The sequence below is a fragment of the Eucalyptus grandis genome, chromosome 8 (assembly GCF_016545825.1).
Source record: "Eucalyptus grandis isolate ANBG69807.140 chromosome 8, ASM1654582v1, whole genome shotgun sequence".
Taxonomy (NCBI): Eukaryota; Viridiplantae; Streptophyta; class Magnoliopsida; order Myrtales; family Myrtaceae; genus Eucalyptus; species Eucalyptus grandis.
In genome coordinates this window covers 69,447,428-69,461,161 of record NC_052619.1, presented here as the reverse complement: position 1 = coordinate 69,461,161, position 13,734 = coordinate 69,447,428, and the positions used below count along the sequence as shown (strand labels likewise).

At 38.1% G+C, this 13,734-nt stretch overlaps 1 pseudogene; it reads left to right on the top strand.

Annotated features, from left to right (window-relative positions):
* The first annotated feature begins 4,929 nt into the window (after positions 1–4,929).
* On the top strand, positions 4,930–6,475 carry LOC104417814 (annotated as a pseudogene).
* The last annotated feature ends 7,259 nt before the right edge of the window (positions 6,476–13,734 follow it).

The following is a 13,734-nucleotide window of genomic DNA, read 5'->3' as shown; positions in this document are numbered from 1 at the left end:
GTGTAAGTACGTGAACTCTCATGTATAATTCCTCAAGAAGATAGGAAAGAGGCACATTCCGCAGAAAAAAATTCTCGTCCATTATCTGTGCGAATCCTTTGGACATGTTTATCGAATTGATTTTTTATGAGAGATAAAAAAATTCGACAAAGTAGAAAATGTTTGACTCTTGAATTGCATGAGGAAAACCCAAGTAACACAAGTATAATCATCAAAAATGGTCAAGAAGAATCAAGACCCGTCACGATGTGAAGTGTGATAGTCCCCATTAATGCCCAATTTTGTGTAGTTCTCGACAACATGATGTTCACTTGATTACCGTCACATTTTTTCGACCATTTAACTACCATAACTTCTAACAAACATTCATTTGAGCGCTATAATTTTGAATTGATCACTACTATAACTTTTAAAAAATGGTCATCTAAGTGTAAGAAATCTGACTTAATGTAGCACTTGTGGTGAGCTTTTTAAAATATCTTGGCCTTCAAGTGATTAATTGAAAAATTATATAACCTTCAAGTGATTAGGAAAAAAGTGAGCACCGTACATAAGTTATGACACTTAAGGAATCCCCAAAAAAAAAATTATGGCACTCCAGTGAGTGGCATATAAAAGTTATGACACTTGTAGTATCATTTTCTCCTTGCAGGTTCAAACAAAATCAAAGAGCAAGTTGAATTTTGTTTATTTGGTCTAACTCAATTTGTATCATGTTTAATCAATGGACTCAAACTCAAGACACAATTTTTAATAGGACATTTGTTAATTCATGAGTGGACATGAGTAAAAAAGAAATTCACGCCACATTAGCCAACTAGTGAATATTTTCTTTTTGTCAATAGCATTAGAAAGGCAAGCCAAAAAAAAAAAAAAGGAATAAAGAATAAAGCTTAATTGACCGTCCTTCGTAAAATGACGGAGTGGCAATCAAATAAGGGCCATAGGAAATTTTTTAGGAAACCATGGACTTCCTTAAACAGTTTCAATTTTACTCTATTTTTCTTTGTTCTTTTATGAGATTTGTATTATTCTTTATTGCAAGCTCAAATGGAGAAACAAATCAAAGTAATATTATTCACACAATAAGAATGGTGACCACATCTTGAGGGGTCGCTCATCTTCGGCGATTGCCACTTGAGGGTTGTGTGCATCTTGAGCAACTACCGCCTGGGTTGCTCAACCTCAGGTGATTGCTGCACGGGTTGCACGACCCAGGGCATCGCCTGAGGTCGTGTGACCTTAGGTGAGGCTATCCTTTGCTAGATTAATTTTGATTCTCTTTTAAAAAAATGAATAAAAGCCCTTTACAAATGTAAGTTTTATCAAATGGCACTTAAGCCAAACCTATTTTCTAATGCATTTTAGAATTAGAATTTGCCAAACACGATAGCTTTTTCGGAAAATCTTTTTAGCCTAAAGATATTTGCATTTTCTCAAAGTCATTTCCCCAACCAAACAGGCGTATGTATACTCAATGACAAGCCCCTCCTTTGTACTATATAATGAAATGGAGGCTCTTCATTAAATATTGTTGCAAAGCATGACGATAATTCAACAAAAATAAAACAAGCTTGTGTCCCATTAATTAATCCACAATTTTGTGAAGTTCTTAATGACATGATGTCCACTTGAATATCATAACCTTTTTTTACCACTTAACTACTATAACTTCTAAAAAATATTCACATGAGTGCTATAATTTTGAATTGATGACTAAGTACTGTAACTTTCAGAAAGTGTTCATCTAAGTGTCGGAAATCTAACATGACATAGAACTTGTGGTGACCATTTTGAAAATGCCGTGGCCTTGAAGTGATTAATTGAAAAGTTATACAACCTTCAAGTGATTGAAAAAAAAAAAGTAATGGCATCAAGTGAGTGCCATACACAGGTTATGATACTCAAGGAATCGAAAGAAAAAAATTTATGGCACTTAACTAAGTAGCATATGAAAGTTATGATACTTATGGTATCTTCTTCCCTTGTAGCTTCAAACAAAATCAAAGAGGCAATTGAATTTTGTTTATTTGGTCTAACTCACTTTGGATCGTGTTTAATCATCGGATTCAAACTTTAGATACAATTTTTGACAGGACATGCGTTAACTGATAAGTGGACATTAGTAAAAAAAAAAAAAATAATAATTAATGCCACCTTAGCCAACCAGTGAATATTTTCTTTTGTCAATAGCATTAGAAAGGTAAGCCAAAAAAAAAAAAAAGAACAAAGCTTAGCTGACCATCCTACGTAAAATGATGGAGTGATAGTCAAATATGGACCACAATAAATTTTGAGGAAACTGTGTGGACTTCGTCAAACGGTTTCATCTTTACTCTTTTTTTTCTTTTTCTTTTTTCTTTTTTGAGATTTGTATAATTCTTTATTGCAGCTCAAATTGAAAAAAAAAAATCAAAGTAATAATATTCGCACAATAAAAAACAAATCCTACAATACTATTTAAATGATAAGAAATATATGAAGAACTCGGTTGCAACTTTTAAAATAGTAGACTAACTGGAAAAAAAAATAATGGATAGTATTCTCTGGTGAAAGAATATTTTGTGAATATTGTTCCCAAATAAAAAAGAAAAACTGAATAACTCGAAAAAAGAAAAAGGAATGTAATATCTTTTTTTAGCATAATGTGTAATTATCTTGTATGCTTTGAATTTCAGATTATTGTAGCATTTTGTAATTGAATAAGTCATAACTATAAAGAAAGGTTCATTAATTTCAACTTTTCTTATTTTCAAAAATTAAGAGGTATTTGTAGTTGTTGAATTTTAGTTTGTATCCATATTTTTTAGACATATAATTCTTAGTTTTTTCTTCTAATCTCGTTCAAATGGATGGAGTTCGTTTTGATAGCAACTTCGCTAATGAAAATAATGATGGTGATGAAGACAAGATGAACAATGCAACCGAAGATGCTACTCATGAAAGTGTCACAATACCAAAGAACGTAAAAATTGCACCTTGCATAGGTATGGAGTTAAATTCTTATGATAAGGCTTATGCATTTTATAACAATTGTGCTAAAGAAGTGAGATTTGAAATTAGAGTGAACTCTCATAAAAGGAAAGGTAGCAAGGAAAAATGTGGTGTAGTACTTTGTTGCAGTTGTCAAGGGTATAAGATCGAAAAAGAGTTGGTTAAGTCAAGATCGAGAAAAAGCTATGGTTGTCTAACAATGGTTAGATTACATCTAGTTGAGCTTCAAAAGTGGAAAATAGCAAAAGTTGTTACAGAACGAAGATATGAGAACTTAAATTTTGAAGGAAAAGATGTTAGAAATCATGTTAAGAACGAAGATATGAGAACTTAAATTTTGAAGGAAAAGATGTTAGAAATCATGTTGCGAGATACAAAAGGCTGAAATTGCAATAAGGAGATGGGCAAGTACTTTTCAATTATTTTTCAAACATGTTGTTGAAAATTTCCATTTTTTATTATGTGCTTCATTTGGATAATGAGCAGAGATTGTATAATATCTTCTGGGCAGAAGCACAATCAAGAGATGCATTTACATATTTTGGAGATGTAGTCACATTCTATACGACTTATTTCAAAGCAATTTTTGAGACATAAAAAGAGTAAAAAAAAAAATTGGTTGCCTCCAAAATTTTTGTGATCCACTTTTGACTGTCATTTCGGCATTTTATGAAGGACGGTCATCTAAGCGGAACCCCTTAAAAAAAAAAAAAAAAAAAAAGCAAGAAGTTGTCGGGTCACAATTAATACCAAGATAGACAGGTGACCATTACATTTCACCATCACTCATCAATCATCCTTGCGCTTTCAATGTAAGTCGACGTCAATCAAATCTGGCCACCCACCATTGGTGTCATCTCTCCTCCTCTTGTCCAAATTTTGATCCGCATGACTCCAGATCTGGCTTCCTCCATCTCAATCTTCAACTAGCCAAATGAAGTCGACGACGGCCATGGACTACCGTTGATGCTGCTGGCTCATCCATGGCTAGCCGATGACGTGATGCTATTATCCATGGCCGATGGAAAAAGAAGACACATTTTCACTTATTTCACTCCATGTCATCGACTATTAGAGTTTGCTCCAGTGGCCACACTTCCCACATAAGAAGGGGAAGGTGAGGAGTTCGAATCCCTATATTTTCATAAGGTTAAGATGAGGTGATTTAAATTCAGGTATGAGTTTCGAATCTCGTGCACTGCAATGAGTCAGGAAAAAAGTTAGAGTGAGAGTTAGAATAGAAGTAAAGTAGAATTAATAAAAATAAATAAACTCCATGTCATCCATCATATTACTAGTAGGACCAATAAAAAAATAAACTCCATGTCATCCGTCATGTTACAAAACAGACCGGATACAAATATATTGAGACATGAAATTATCAAAGAAAGTTAAAAATAATGAACAATAAATGATGCAATGAATTTACATAGTTTGGTTCGAATATTGGAACCTATAATCACGGAAAGAGCTAGTCATCAATAATCAACTAATAAATGGAAGAAGACGCAATTGCAATCGATCGCACACGCTCTAGTATTACCTAACCCTGGAATCACACCCAATACCCCGATGGTTACATCACAAATCTCACAAGATACACCAAAGAGAGAGAGGGTGTCCCAAATAAAACAGAACAAAAGAGACTAATAAGGGACGACCAGACACAAACTCTCTCTTCTTATGTTTTTTCTTCCTGTGGTCGTAAAAGCTTCCAACGATCTCCCCTATTACTACTCAATCATAAGCCCGTCCTCTACAGTGACTAATGCTCAAAAGGAGGCTCTTCATTAAATGTTGTTGCGGCGTGTGGAGAGAATTCTGCTACAAAGGAGACAAGCTTGTGGGCTCCGTTAATTAACGCCCTATCCTGTGAAGTTCTCCATATATACGAGCTGGACGAGTGAATCAATATAAGTCTCCAGCACGCCTAGTCTTAAGGTCGTGAGAAGCTTCAATGGCATTGATAGGTTTCATGGAGATATTCTTGGCCGCGATTTGCTTCGTGGTCTTCCATCTCCTCGGCAAGAGCCATGATGGGCTCCCCAAGAACTAGCCGCTCGTGGGGATGCTCCCGGCTCTCTTCCTCAACCTGGGCCGTGCCCACGACTGGGGCACCAGCGTTCTGGAGCAGAGCCGCTGCAACTTCTTCTTCCGGTCCCCCTGGTTTTCCGGCATGGACGTGCTGGTCACTGCCGATCCCGCCAATGTCCACTACATCATGAGCACCAACTTTGAGAACTTCCCAAAAGGGCCCGAGTTCAAGAGGGTGTTCGACATTTTGGGTGACGGGATCCTCAACTCCGACTCGGATATGTGGAGGGCTCAGAGAAGGGTCGCTCAGGTGTTTATGAATGACCAACGGTTCTGTCGGTTCTTGGCGAAGACGACCAGGGACAAGGTGGAGAATGGCCTGCTCAGGGTGCTGGACGATTTGTCTCAGAGAGGTGTCGAGGTAGATTTGCAGGATTTGTTCCAGAGATTCACCTTAGATTCTGCTTGCAGATTCGTCACGGGGTTCGACCTCAGCAGCTTCTCCATCGAATTCCCAGAAGTGCCATTTTCCAAGGCATTGGATGATGCCGAGGAGGCGATTTTCTATCGCCATTTGTACCCCACGTGGTTCGGGACTCTGCAGAGGTGGTTGGGGTTGGGAATGGAGGAGAAACTGAAAAGAGCTAGGGAAGTAATGGACCAAATTATAGGGAGTTACATAGAGATGAAGAGAGTTGAACTCAGAGATGGAACCAGCAAAGTGAAGGGAGATGAGAATGGTGCCGATTTATTGACATTGTATATGGTGGAAAATGAGACCTTGGGTGTTTTAGAATGCAACGACGTGTTCCTTAGGGACACAATTTTGACTTTCATGATCGCCGGGAATAATACTACTAGTTTAGCGCTCACGTGGCTTTTCTGGGCTCTATCCACAAACCCATCTGTTGAAATGAAAATCAGAGAGGAGATCAAATCTGTAATCCCAGAGGAGGAGCAAAATCTTAGGGTCTTTAAGATGGATGAACATATGCACAAGATGGTTTACTTACATGGCGCACTATGCGAATCATTGAAGTTGTATCCTCCGATTCCATTCGAACTTAAGTGCCCTGTAAAGCCCGACATCCTTCCAAGTGGACACAAAGTCGATCCCAGCAAAAGAATACTCTTCAATTTGTATGCGATGGGGAGGATGAAATCAATATGGGGAGAGGATTGCTTTGAATTTAGACCAGAGACGTGGATTTCGGAGGGAGGAGGAGTTAGGCACGAGCCGTCATACAAGTTCTTGGCATTTAATGCAGGACCGAGAACTTGTTTGGGAAAACAAGTGGCTTTCACTCAGATGAAAATGATCGCAGCCGTTGTAATACATAACTATGAAGTTCATATTGTGGAAGGTCACCCTATGAGACCTTCTAATTCTATCGTACTTCACATGAAACAGGGATTGAGGGTGAAGCTCGCTAGGCGAAGGCTCTAAACGGAGAAATGACGGGGACCATTACCTAGAAACTTTAAATCTATGTATACCGAACATTTGCGTGTATGTGCCTTCTGGTTGTTTGAAACTTTAAATCTATGTTAACTGAACGTATGTGTGTATGTGTCTTCTGCTTGTTTTTATGTTTCCTATCGCATCCTGTTGTTTACAATAAAACAAAAGTTACAACTTTAGCAAGTCATGCAGCATACATGAGCCTTTGTTTCATTCTTTGCCGGATAAATTCGTGATCAAAATCAATCACCCTAGAGATGAAACATGAAACTGTAATATATGCTTGTATATGCCCCTGGCACACTTCGATTTCTCCACGCAAATCTTATAGCAGGATCAGTCAAAAATAAGCATTCAAAGATAATTGTGCGCCCAAACATGAGCAAAGGAGTTTCCTTTTCACAGAGCTTTTTGCACATTGTAGTTATATGAAGTGTATTTAATATACATATCTCAATTCATCTCCTTTTAAGAATTTCTAAGGTACCCACCACAATCTTCTCTTCAGCCAAATATTTCTATTCATTTTTATGGTACCACTATTGAGACCTCCATATCAGAGAGAACCTAGAACTTACCCAGACAGTATATGAATGATTACTGTTACAAAATTAATTCATTTAATCTAGACACCCAGAATTTGCTCCATGAGGAAAGGGGCCACACTATGGCACGACTGTGTAATGAGATATATAATCAAGTACAGCTTGCTTCTGTTGGAGAAATCTTTCTGGAGTATTTTGAAGCTGACAAAACGTTTTCATCAGTCTAGTCTGAAGATTTGCAGACTCTACTATTCAAAGTCTGAAGACCTCCGGACTGCCAGACTCAAGACTCAAAGTCTATTCTCATTGACAGTTTCTAATCCGTTGAAGAAGGGTTATCCTGAACTGGGTGTTTCATTAAGGATCTAACCTTATCGACTGGAGAAGATCTCTTGGCTGGATATGACATAATGGAATCTTTTATTTGATCATGATTGATTCAGATATTAAGGATCCGATGATTGACGAAGTATACTTGGAAGGTTCTACTTATGGAAACCAAGATCCTGATTGTATGGGCGAGCAGGATTGATGGGCTATCGACATGTTCCTTTAATAGCTCGAATGATCTTCCTAATTGATTCCATCCAACGGGTAGATTGGAGGAATTCCTTTGGTAAGTGCCAACGGGTATGATGGCATAAAGGAGTATAAAAGGAAGGCGTTCCAGTTGTTCGAGTGTGCGCAATAGAAGAATTCCAAAGTCTGAAACTCTTGGTTCTTAGTTAATTCATTTACTGAGCGAAATCTTGTACGCAAAAGAGAGTATATACTTTGAGAGACCTTGAGGAAGTGTAGTAGAGTTTCTACACTATGGAATCAAGGAAGAGACTTGCTGTAACATCTCTTTTGTTCATAGTGTAATCCAGCCGGTGGGCTGTCAGTGCAGAAGAGTGGACGTAGGCTTGAAATAAGCCGAACCACTATAAACCTTGTGTTCAATTTTCTCTTCCCTACTCTCTACTTTACTTTGATCATAATTTGTCTTGTTAACCAAAGAAGAAATTTATTTCTATTGTCTGCTTAGCATTGCTCTTATATCCCGAAGAATTATTTTTACACCTATTCACCCCCCTCTAAGTGCTTATACTAGCTATCTCAGCTTCAATGATTTCTCGCATTGTACTAACACAACTGCCTCAACAACAATCCAGTCCTCATTTATAAACTCTTCGTTTCTGAGTCATAACTGTTGGAAAATAATAATTGGAAAATAATAAATGAAAACAATAAGATCTTGCCACTTATGTCAATGCAAAATCACCAGAGAAATAAACGAAAAATAATAAAAACACTAAAAAATTTACGTGGTTTGATCCAAGTATCGGTACCTACATCCACGAGGAGAGCTAGCAGCAAAGAATTCACTATAATCAAAAAATCAGAGTTTACAACCGCTCACACACTCGAGTGTTTCTCACACCCATATTTAATCACAAACCCAAAGTATTTACAAATAAATAATGTAAACTCATGACACGAAAAATAACTATGTGTTCAAGCCCAAGCAATACTCTTTTTGTATGATCGAAAAGCAGGACCGTGCAACGTTCTTGAATTTTTTTTCTTTCACATACAGTGAGTTGCTGCTTCTTGTCGGCTTTTGGACTTGCTGGGCGTGCGGCTCTGCTTGGCTTCAGCGGCTTCTCTCAATCAGCGCTCTTTTTCAACATGCAGAGGGCTTCTTACTTTCTTTTCTTTTGGCTAAAAGAAACCCTCAAACTTTTATATTGTGTGCCCAAAGTCAAGACTTTAACTTTGGGCCCCGCATAGATAACCTTACTCGGCTCTTGCAGATAAAGAAGAACCTTTGCTCCTTTTCTTTTATTCTATTTTATTTCATCTTTTGTAAACCTTCATGGAGTCCAACAAATCTACTTCTATTAACCAAAGACATCCAAGACCCAAAAAGAATTTCGAATTTCTTTTCTTGTGCATAATATTGAATATTATTAGAAAAATATCTTCACAATCAAATAATAAAAATTTTATCCAAGTGAATTGCGTTTTACAAACGCTCAAACTCGCGACATAATTTAACAATTCTCCACATTGGTTCGATGTTCAAAGCTAAGCTATAGTGCTCATCATCCATGCTGCTCTCCCAATGCCCTGACGGGCCCTCGCTCTCCACAAATGCCAATAGAGCTCAAGCAGAGCTTGAGCTTCGCCAAAGGAACAAACTTAGTCATCATGTATGCCGAGTTATCTGCTATAGCAATCTTTTTAACAATAACATTACCCTTAGTTAAGACATTTCGGATGAAGTGGTACTTGATGTTGATATGATTCATTCGCTTATGATCAACTGGATTATATGCTAAATATATCGTACCTTGGTTATCACAAAGTATATCCACACTTTTCTGTTCTAACCCAAAGTCTGAGAGCAAACTTCACAACCATATCGCCTCATTCACTACAAAAGTTAGTAACATGTACTCTGTCTTAATCGAAGACAAGGTAATGGGATCTTGTAAGAACGCTTTCCAACTAATTGCACCACCTGCTAGTGTAAACACATACCCCGCTAAAGGTCTACGATCATCCAAGTCACCGGCATGATCCGAATCCATAAAACTAGTGATCTCACTGCCATTGATGTCCCTTCGATACACTATACCCATGTTTGTTGTCCCCTTCAAATATCTGAAAATCCACTTCATAGCTTACCAATAAGCTTTACCAAGACGCTTCATATAGTAACTAACCACGCTCACAGCTTGTGAAATATCAGACCTAGTGCACACCATAGCATACATAATACTACCCATGACACTAGAATAAAGAACACGGGACATATGCTCCTCCTCCTCCTTTGTCTATGATAATAATTTATCTAAAAATTTAAAGTGCTTTGTCAAATGTATACTTATAGATTTTGCCGACTGTATATTAAAACGTGCCACGATCTTCTCAATATATTTCTTTTGAGATAGATGTAAAACTCCTGCAATCCTATGACGCAAAATCTCCATATCAATATTTTCTTTGCAACACCTAACTTTTTCATCTCAAATTCAGCATTTAACCACATCTTCAACACATCAATATTAGACATATTCTTGGTTGCTATCTGCATATCATCAACATAAAAGAGTTAATAAATCAAAGAACCATCCTCCAATCTTCTAAAGTAAACGCAGCTATCCATTTGACTTTTCGAGTAGTCTTAACTAGCCATGAAAGCATCAAAACGCTTATACCACTGCCTAGAAGACTATTTTAGCCTATATAAAGATTTCTTCGACAAACAAACATGATCCTCCTTACCTAGAATAGCAAATCCCTCTAGTTACCTCATATAAATTTGCTCCGCTAACTCACCGTGAAAAATGCGGTTTTCACATCTAGCTGCTCTAACTCGAAATCCTGCAAAGCAACTAAGGCAAGTAAAACACAAATTGAAGTGTGTCTTACCATATGAGATAACACCTCATTGTAATCAATACTCTCACGTTGTGTATATCCCTTCGCCACAAATCTCGCCTTATACCTCGCTACCTCAACACCGGGAATGCCCTCTTTCTGTTTAAAGACCAATTTACTTCCGACAATCTTCTAGCTCTTGGGTACTTTGAACACATATCTGATTTTGATTGAGTGATTCCATCTCTTTATTCATAGCCCCTAGCCACTGCGATCACTCCAAACTAACCATCGCCTCAAAGTAAGACAAAGGCTCATTTGTCTCTACCTCACCACTTACAGTCAATCCATAAGCAAAATCTATATAACCATAACGTACCGGTGATTTCATTTGCCCTTTCTGTCTATCTGCGGCTATAGTGTGCTGTGATTTCGCTGGTTGTTCATTATTACCAACTTCATAAACTGTGACCTTATCTGCAATCTCAACTTCTGGTACCTTCAAGATCTCCGGAGTCTCCACTTGAAGCTCCACTAATGACATCACGATCTATCTTCTCTGCTTGTTGTTTTTCAGAACTCCTCTGTTGAAGCATTGCAGTCTCGTCGAAAATTACATCTTTGCTAATTGGAAAACCAAGTGATCGAGGATCAATATACCACAACCGGTAGCCTTTGACCCCATGTGCATAACCCAAAAATATGCACTTCTTTACCCTCGGCTCAAGTTTACCATCACTCGTATGAGCATATGTAGGACATCCGAATATGCATAATCCGAAGTAATTAATAGGTTTCCCCAATCATAATTCCTTAGAAATCTTCCACTCGATAGCAAATGATAGAGATCGATTAATCAGGTAACATGTCATGTTCACTACTTTAGCCCAAAATTCATTGCCAAGTCCTGCATGCAAAAGCATACATCGAGCTGGCTCAAGCAAAGTTCTGTTCTTTTGTTCTACTGTGCCACTCTGCTCTGATGTCCCAGGTACTATGCGGTGTCTCACAATACCTTCTTTCTTACAGAACTCGATAAAATCTTTACCACAGAACTCCATGCCATTATCGGTTCTCAAGCAATTAATTTGTTTATCTGACTGCTTCTCAATCAGTGCATTAAATTTCTTGAACCAATCAAACACATCATATTTGTGCTTCAGAAAATATACACATACCTTCCTCGAATAATCATCGATAAATGTTAGCATATATCAGGCACCTCCTTTCAAAGGAACTGAAGACGGGCCCTAAACATATGAATGAATATATTCAATTGGTCGTTTGGTCGAATGAACAGTGTAATAAACTTAACTCGATGCTGCTTCCCAAAGATGCAGTACTCACATAAGTCTAATTTCCCTGTCTTTTAACCCTTCAATAACTCTCTTTCACTCAGTATCGTCATACTTGCTCACTCATGTGCCCTAATCGCATATGCCATAACTAAGTCAAATTGGAATCTAACTCACCTAATGAAACTGTAGTGGTTCCGGTCACGGTCTATACTAGTAAATGATAAAGAGTATTTACTTTCTTCCCATTCATCACTATCATGACATCTCGAGAGATCTTCAATACTCCACCTTCAGCAGTGTACCTACACCCGATGTCGTCAAGTGTCCCCAGAGAAATAAGAATCTTCTTGAATTCTGGTACATGACTCACATTTATCAATGTGCACACCACCCCATCATGTATCTGAATCCTAATTGTCCCTATCCCCACAACCTTACAGAATGCGTTATTTCCCAAAAGAACCCTACCACCATCTGCAATCCGGTAAGTAGTAAACCAGTTCTTATGAGACGTTATATGATAAGAACACCTCGAATCTAGCACCCATTCATCTCTTGATGAAATAGTAGTCACACATAAAACAGCTTTTGCATCACTAATGCTCCCATCGACAACGTTTGCCACACTACTTGTGGCATTCTGCCTATCACTTTTATTCATCCGCTTTAGACAATCTTTCCCGATGTGCCCCTCCTTGTGACACTCAAAGCACTTCACGCGTCCCTTGGACTTTCTATGACGTAATTTTAATCTGCTTTTACCTTTGCTGCTACTAGGCCCTTGATATTGTTCTTTACCCCGAATCATTAGTGTTTGCGCTACTCCTTGCGCTAAACCGTCATCTCGCAATTTTTTCTGCCACTCCTTTGAGAATAAGATGGACTTTACCTCTTTTGAGGTAATTATAGTACACTCCTGCAACAATGAATCAGTAAAGTGCTTACATGACTCTAGTAAAGAGGCTAACAACATCATGCATTATTCTTCATCATCAAGTATCTTATCAACATTCTTCAAATCCATCATGAGTTTATTAAATTCATCTAGGTGGGTTCTGATAAACGTACCTTCGGTATATCTAAATTGAAACATCCTCTTCAACATGTATTGTCACGTCCCAAGCCTCCGAGCACATGCCCATCCTTGCTTAGTCGATAGGACGCATAGCTAACCCATTCGATTTTAAATACGCATGCACAAACATATGAATAATCCCCAGACAATAAAACAATGGAATAGGAAAATAGAGCCATAAATTTTTCAAGCCAAAAGTAACATTTTATAAACACACAAGTTTATTTACAACATCAAGTCACTTACACAAATATCGGATTAATCAAAAAGGGATTGTCCTATGACTAGCGAGTCAAACAGGTTTGCCAATTCTGTTTCCCTCACTTCTTAAACTCCAAGGCTTCCGGTCCTTCATCAACACCATCTAAGGACTTGAAAATAGTTATACAATAACCAGTGAGATAACGTCTCAGCGAGTTCTACTCCCTAATACTCGATTAGGAAGAAAATATGCCCTAGGGGCTACCTAAGCACAACCACAGGTTAGAGGGCTTACCTTGGCCTCAGTTCCTTCCTGCAAGTCAGTTCAAATCATAAATACTGACAATCACAGCATCCAATGAAACAGATCGAACCATCGATCAATCGACTCAGTCGATTACATGTCATCAAGACCACTTCCCGGTCATCTCAACTATTCCATCTCAATTCTCACTCACGGCTCAACGAGCATAGTTTACCAAATTCTTGGTTACAAATCATGGTCCAAAGGACACAACCTATCTTTAGGTGGTAATCACGGCCCAATGGGCGCAACCTTTGTTAGGTGGTAGATCACGGCCCTATTAGGCACAACTTCTATTAGGTGGTGAATCACAGCCCGATGGGCACAACCTTTAACAAATGGCAAATCACAGCCCGATTGGGCACGACTGACTCCAAATTTGGTGGCGAATCTTGGGTCAACTAGCACAACTATACTTTGGCATCTTTCTTGATCCAACTTACGATCTCACA